Source organism: Herpailurus yagouaroundi, unplaced genomic scaffold (assembly GCF_014898765.1).
Source record: "Herpailurus yagouaroundi ecotype Mexico unplaced genomic scaffold, PumYag 198, whole genome shotgun sequence".
NCBI lineage: Eukaryota > Metazoa > Chordata > Mammalia > Carnivora > Felidae > Herpailurus > Herpailurus yagouaroundi.
Window position 1 is genome coordinate 13,200,213 of NW_024412429.1, and position 6,314 is coordinate 13,206,526.

General features: G+C 42.6%; 1 long non-coding RNA gene across 1 annotated transcript; it reads left to right on the forward strand.

The window, feature by feature from the left end:
• The first annotated feature begins 1,473 nt into the window (after positions 1 to 1,473).
• On the forward strand, positions 1,474 to 5,968 carry LOC121013292 (uncharacterized). Its single transcript, XR_005782620.1, has 3 exons — positions 1,474 to 1,788; positions 3,061 to 3,155; positions 5,498 to 5,968. It is a non-coding gene; the product is annotated as an uncharacterized LOC121013292 (long non-coding RNA).
• The last annotated feature ends 346 nt before the right edge of the window (positions 5,969 to 6,314 follow it).

Sequence of the window (6,314 nt, forward strand, 5' to 3'; positions counted from 1 at the left end):
CCACTCTGGCTCTGTCCTTCACTGTCAGGGCCTCACACATAAGTGCAGACCCCCCAGCCCACAAGTTCCAATTACACATGTGCTCGCCACAAAGAGTCGCCCATCGGCCACCCTCCGGTCCCGAGTGTGTGCAGTGTTTTCTCCCTTGGGAAAAAACTTATATTGGCCCTGGAAGCGGGCTCAGGGTCATTTGGTCAGGTAATTCTGGATCCTGGATGCCCGGAACATAGTCTAGAAAGGGTGGGTGGTATGCACCCAGCATGGGGACATCAGGTGAAGTTGAGTGGTCCCCTGGTCACCTCACGTGAAGAGGAGAGGCGTGGCCAGAGAAGGGCCAGAACAGGACCCTCTAAAGCAGGGGCACCTGCTCCTGGGCCTGTGGGCAATACTATTTGTGGACTGCAGCACGGAACTATTACTGTGGAAGAATGGGCTCATGGAATTTGGTGTTGCTATTTTGAGTTGCTCCAAGGGAGGCAGGCAGATCTCAGAATTATGAGGTATCAAGCTCTCTTGAAGTCATGTTTCTAAGCCCAAAAAGATTTCCTTCTGTCAGATGGCCGCAACTGGTCTGGGCCAGGTCCACTGAAATAAATTTGCGTACGTGAATAGGTTTTTGGCAGCTCTTCCCGACACCCACCACTTCCCCTTCCCCGCCTCACCTGCCTGCACCTGTTTGGGGAATCCCCTTATTTATGGGCCCTGCCTCTTATTATAGAATAAAATGTAAAAACTGATACTTGCTTTCCTAGCCTCCTGCAGCTAGGGAATATAACCTAGGTTGGGTCAGCCAAGTAGACACAAGTGCCAGAGTGCTGTGACACAGTGGGAGACAGTGGCCAGGTCCCAGGAGTGTTGAGATATGGAATTCTTCAGTCTTTGGAGATGCGTGGAGGGACTGGGGTAGTCAAAGCTCCCGGACTTGTCTCCCCAGGCCTCCAGCATCCTCCTTTACCTCAGTGTACTGTAAAACCGTAATTTTCTGGGGCGCCTGGGTGGCTCAGTCGGTTGAGCGTCCGACTTGGGCTCGGGTCGTGATCTCACAGTTGGTGAGTTTGAGCCCCATGTCGGGCTCTGTGCTGACAGCTCAGAGCCCGGAGCCTGCTTCGGATTCTTTTTCTCCCTCTCTGTCTCTCTCTGCCCCTCCCCTGCTCCTGCTCTGTCTCTCTGTGTCTCTCTCTTTCAAAAATAAATAAGCATTAAAAAAAATTTAAAAACCCATAATTTTCTGTAGTGCTGTGGCATGCCAAAGGCTGGGAAACACAGGATTAGGAAATGGAACTGGGAGCTGGTGACAGTCACGGAGACTTCAGAAGGGTTTTTCTCTGGCGTAATGGTCTTGGCCACAAGACGGCACGTCACCGGCCGCCCTGGGCTGTTTTCTCCTCGGACCATTTCTGTGACATAGTTCTTTATTCCTTCGGTTCATGTTTTTGATCTTTAATGACTTTATTTCCTATTTAAGTCAGTCAGAGCTCTAGAATAGCTATACAGCAATAGCCACTGTAACAGCTATAGTGAGTAGTGCTATGGGAAGGGAACCTGGTTTTTCTTTTCTTTCTACTCCAGGGCGAGTCTGAACCACCCCTCACCCCTTTGTTGGACAAAGATATTCCTGAAAAAGTTACACTGTAAAAGTGAGAGCTTGAAGGGGCTTTGAAGATTCTTCGTTATACCATAAGAAGCCTAATTGAAATGACTCGAAGACTCACGTAGTTACTTAATGGAAGAATCTAAGACATTCAGAACTGTGCTTTTCCTGAAGTCTCCCATCATTAAAAAGAAAAGGTTGGTTAGGTTGGTTGGTTTTTTTTTTTGTTGTTGTTGTTTTGTTGTTTTGTTTTTTTAGCCTAGAGCAAATGCAATCCAAACCAAGAATAAACTTCGAGCATTTTTTTTCCCAAAGCCAAAGTTACCAGTTTGTTAGATAAAGTATTGGAAGTTGCTCAATAACTTCCTTGACACCTTTGTGGAAACAGAAGGCATTCCACTTGGGTGAAATATGATTTATTTCTATTATCTGAGTGTGTATTTCCTTTAGCAATGCCATCTCTCACTTTTTAATAAAAACTTGGACCGTTTCAGTGTCTCGCTGTTCCTGGCATTCACTTTTCCATAGGAAAGAATGCTTTTAATGGCTTTAAGCTAAAGCAAATGCTTCTTTTCCGTACGCTTGTTAAGCAAGCCAAATATGTTCTTTGCTGTCTTGGAATTTTCTTGTATTTTATTTATTTATTTTTTAATGTGAAAAGTGTGCCAGACAACTAAGCAGATTGCTGTGTACATTTCACATGGATTAGCAAGAAACCTTAGATCTTCAGGAGGTTTAAATTAAGCAATTAAAAAAGTATTTGAGAATAATCACTTTTTGAAAGTTTTATTTGTTTGTTTCTTTTGTTTTTTTTAAGCCAAATGAAAGATGCCTGGGGATGGGAGTTGGGGAGCAAGAGGGGCTGACTGGAGGACATACCAGGGGTAGGAATTTGGGGGATCATGGGTATGTTCATTATCGTGATGGAAGCAAATGTACGTCAAAAGTAATTAAGTTGTACACTTCAGCATATGCAGTTCGTTCTGTGTCAGTCATACCTCAACAGAGTCATTTCTTACAATTAAAAAAATGAAAAAGAGTTCAAAATCCTCTGAAAAAGACTCTGAGTGGGGGAAGGAGGGAGAGCCAAGAGATCAGAAACTGCGGAACGTGCTGTTCAGTGGCCGAAGAGGACCAGGGAAGCATTATTCAGAACACACTGCCCACTCGGACCAGATGCACTATCCTCAGGAATGGTGCTTCTGATGGCCCCTCCCAGTTCTGCTTTTCCTGAAACCCTTTGCCCTTGGTTTCCTGAGTTCCTTGATCATCTTCACTTGAGGTTGTAGATGGACAATCCTTATGTTTTCAAACATTAAGTATTTATTTAACAGAGGAGTGTAGCAAGCATTTATGTTTATTAAATGTAATTCTGGATTTTTTTCTGAAGGTTCCTGGAACATATAAATTATAGCTCAAACTCTTACCTCTCATTTTTGAGATGCTGCTCAAATTGTTGTATTTCACAGGAATTTTCTGGAGTTCCATCAGACCAGCTGCTCATGTGGAATAAATGGAAGAGGCTCAGAAGCACACGTTGAATTCCTGCTGAAGCTGGTTAGAGGTAGGGGGACCATATAATTTCTTATCTAAACATAGACATTCTTTATGTTTTATTTATTTTTTTTTTATTTTTTATTTAAAAAAAAAATTTTTTTTTCAACGTTTATTTATTTTTGGGACAGAGAGAGACAGAGCATGAACGGGGGAGGAGCAGAGAGAGAGGGTGACACAGAATCGGAAACAGGCTCCAGGCTCTGAGCCATCAGCCCAGAGCCCGACGTGGGGCTCGAACTCACGGACCGCGAGATCGTGACCTGGCTGAAGTCGGATGCTTAACCGACTGCGCCACCCAGGTGCCCCTATTTATTTATTTTTGAGAGAGAGAGAGAGAGAGAGAGAGAGAGAGAGAGAATGAATCCCAAGCAGGCTTTGTGCTGTGAGCGCAATCTGACTCAGGGCTCAAAGACCAACTGTGAGATCATGACCTGAACCGAAATCAAGAGTCAGATGCTCAACCAACTGAGCCATCCAGGTGCCCCCAAACAGAGACATTTTTGAGAGTGAAAAGAACCACTATTGGTATTTAGGTTGACAGTACAGACATAAGCTGGGATTGTGCCTGGTAAAGCAGGACATCTGGTCACCCTCTTTATAAGACTCCTTGACCTTTATTTTTAATGTTTTTTAAAATATTTTTTTTATTTTGGGGGTGCTTGGTGGCTCAGTTGGTTAAGCATCAGAAGTTGACTCAGGTTATGATCTTGCAGTTTGTGGGTTTGAGTCCTGCGTCAGGCTCTGTGCTGATGGCTCAGAGCCTGGAGCCTGCTTCAGATTCTGTGTCTCCCTCTTTCTCTACCCCTCCCCCACTTGTGCTCTGCTCTTTCTCTCAAAAATAAACAAACATTAAAAAAATTGTTTTTAATTAAAAAAAAGATTTTTTTTTTTATTTTAAAGTAATCTCTATGCCCAGTGTGGGGCTTGAACTCACAACCCTGAGATCAAGAGTCATATGCTCCACTGACTGAGCCAACCAGGTGCCCCAGACTCCTTGACCTTTATAAAAGTAGAAATCAGGGGCACCTGAGTGGGTCAGTTGGTTGACTATCTGACTCTTGCTTTAGGCTCAGGTCATGATTTCAGGGTCATGGGATTTAGCTCCATGTCGGGCTCAGCGCTGAGCATGAAGTCTGCTTGGGATTCTCTCTCTTCCCTCTGCCCCTTTCCTCTGCTTGTGCTCTTTTCCTGTCTCAAAAAAAAAAAAAAAAAAAAAAAGTAGAAATCAGTGAGCCCAGTTCACCCTTTCTGTTTGCTAGGGAGCATAAGCAACATTCACACGGACAAAGGGGCCGAAGGAGAGTTTGCCCACTGGACTTGCCTCCTTGGAGCTGAGGAGGGAACTGGGGGTGGGGATTACTTACAAGGATTCTGAGGACGCAGTTCAGTCACTGGTGACTCTGACCAGTTGATCCTTATGAGCACTTATGGCAACACATGCAGCCCCTCATATTTGAAGAAAACATTGGTTAAGACAAATAGGACTTTTCTTCAGTTCAGCCTCCTAAGTCTGTCAGGATCTTTGCAGCTCAGAAAGCAACAGTTAAGTGGTCTCTTTTGATTATTTGTTTTGTTTTTTAAAAAAAAATTACAACATTTTTTATAGTTTGCACTTCCTTTTTCTGCACTCTTAAAGAGTTGCCACTAGACCTAAGTAGCTCAAATTTGAAGATGAAAGAGTAGACCTCCGTGTCACAGACATGAGAATTAGCGAAAGGTTCTCAATATGAAAATATCTTTAATATCCTGCCTGGGTATTAAAGTGACAGGATGTTTCTTGGATAAGCTCTCATGAGTCCACAATGATTAGTTTTTATTACATCATATTGAACAGCTTTTCCTAACACAGCAGCCTTTTCCCAACGCAGTGGTGTGTAAGGCTCTATGTGATTTTAGTCTTGCTTATCTCACTAGCCTCATCTCTCAATCCTTGCTTAACTCACACTTTATGTTTTAGAATATTAAACTCCCTGTGGTACTCCCTGAACCCCACACAGAAGACTTTAAAGACTTTAAGAAGAGTTCTTTATCCCCAAGTCCTTTTTACGGCCGTGTTCTCTGTAGAGAATGTGTTTCCTTCTACCTCATTCCTGCTCTTCTTTCCCCACTCAGTGGTCACTGCTTCCAGAAAGCCCTCCCTAACTCCTTTCCTTTCTCCTCCCCAGGCTGCGTTAGGATTCCTTTTCTTTGCCTCCTGAATACGGTTCCAACTCTCGGTAGTATGTGATATGTTATTTTATGATTACAAGTTTACATATTTGTGTCTTATGTGGAACAAGCACTTAGAAAGCCAAACCTAGTGAATAATACTCTTTCTCTTTCTCCCCTTCTCTCTAATGGCCAGCACAGTTGACACAGTGAAGGTGTTTCGAGGGCCTAATGAAATTGTACATGAACCTGAGAAAACAACCAGCTGAAACATTTCCAAGAAAGACAGGTGTGCAAACTATTCCTGCTGAGAGTAGGTGCAGTGCTGTTTACATTACTGTTCTTGGCCGAGCTGAGCTTTCCCATTTCCTCAGAGTAAATATGTGTACGTATTAGATAGAGACAGATGCATAGGATTTGAGTGCGGTGGTGCTATCATCAGATCGGAATAATAACAGGCTTTGTTGACCCCACAATACCGGATCTATTTTTAACTCTCAGTTTATTTTATGTCAGCTTTAGTTTTCTTGGAACTGAGAAATACCACATATTTAACCGCACATTTTTAAGGAAAATAGTGGTAATATAATGAATAGGAAATGTTACTTCCTAACTCCCATTAATGAGTGTGCAAGGTCATTTTTTCCGATGTCCTTTTTAACTGAGCAGACATTGAACAATTCGGGACAGCATCTTTAGTCCTGAAGTAACTCACTGCAGTTAGCAAGAGTCTGAAAAGACTGAGGGAGAAAATGATTAGAAAAGTTTAAATATATTTTGTTTTTAATCTTTCTGAAATCTTGATGATTATTATTTGTTCATATGGTAAATTTAAAGACATTCTAAAAGCTGAGAATCAGAACTTGAACTTTGTAGAATCCGTTCCCCAAATTGACATCATTGAAAAGTTAGCAAAAAGCGGGCAGTCTACCCTTCAAATTTCTGAATGTAGGAGAGAATGTTGTTAAGCAGTCTGATCTATTTATTAAATGCATGAGTATAATTATTTTTAACTACA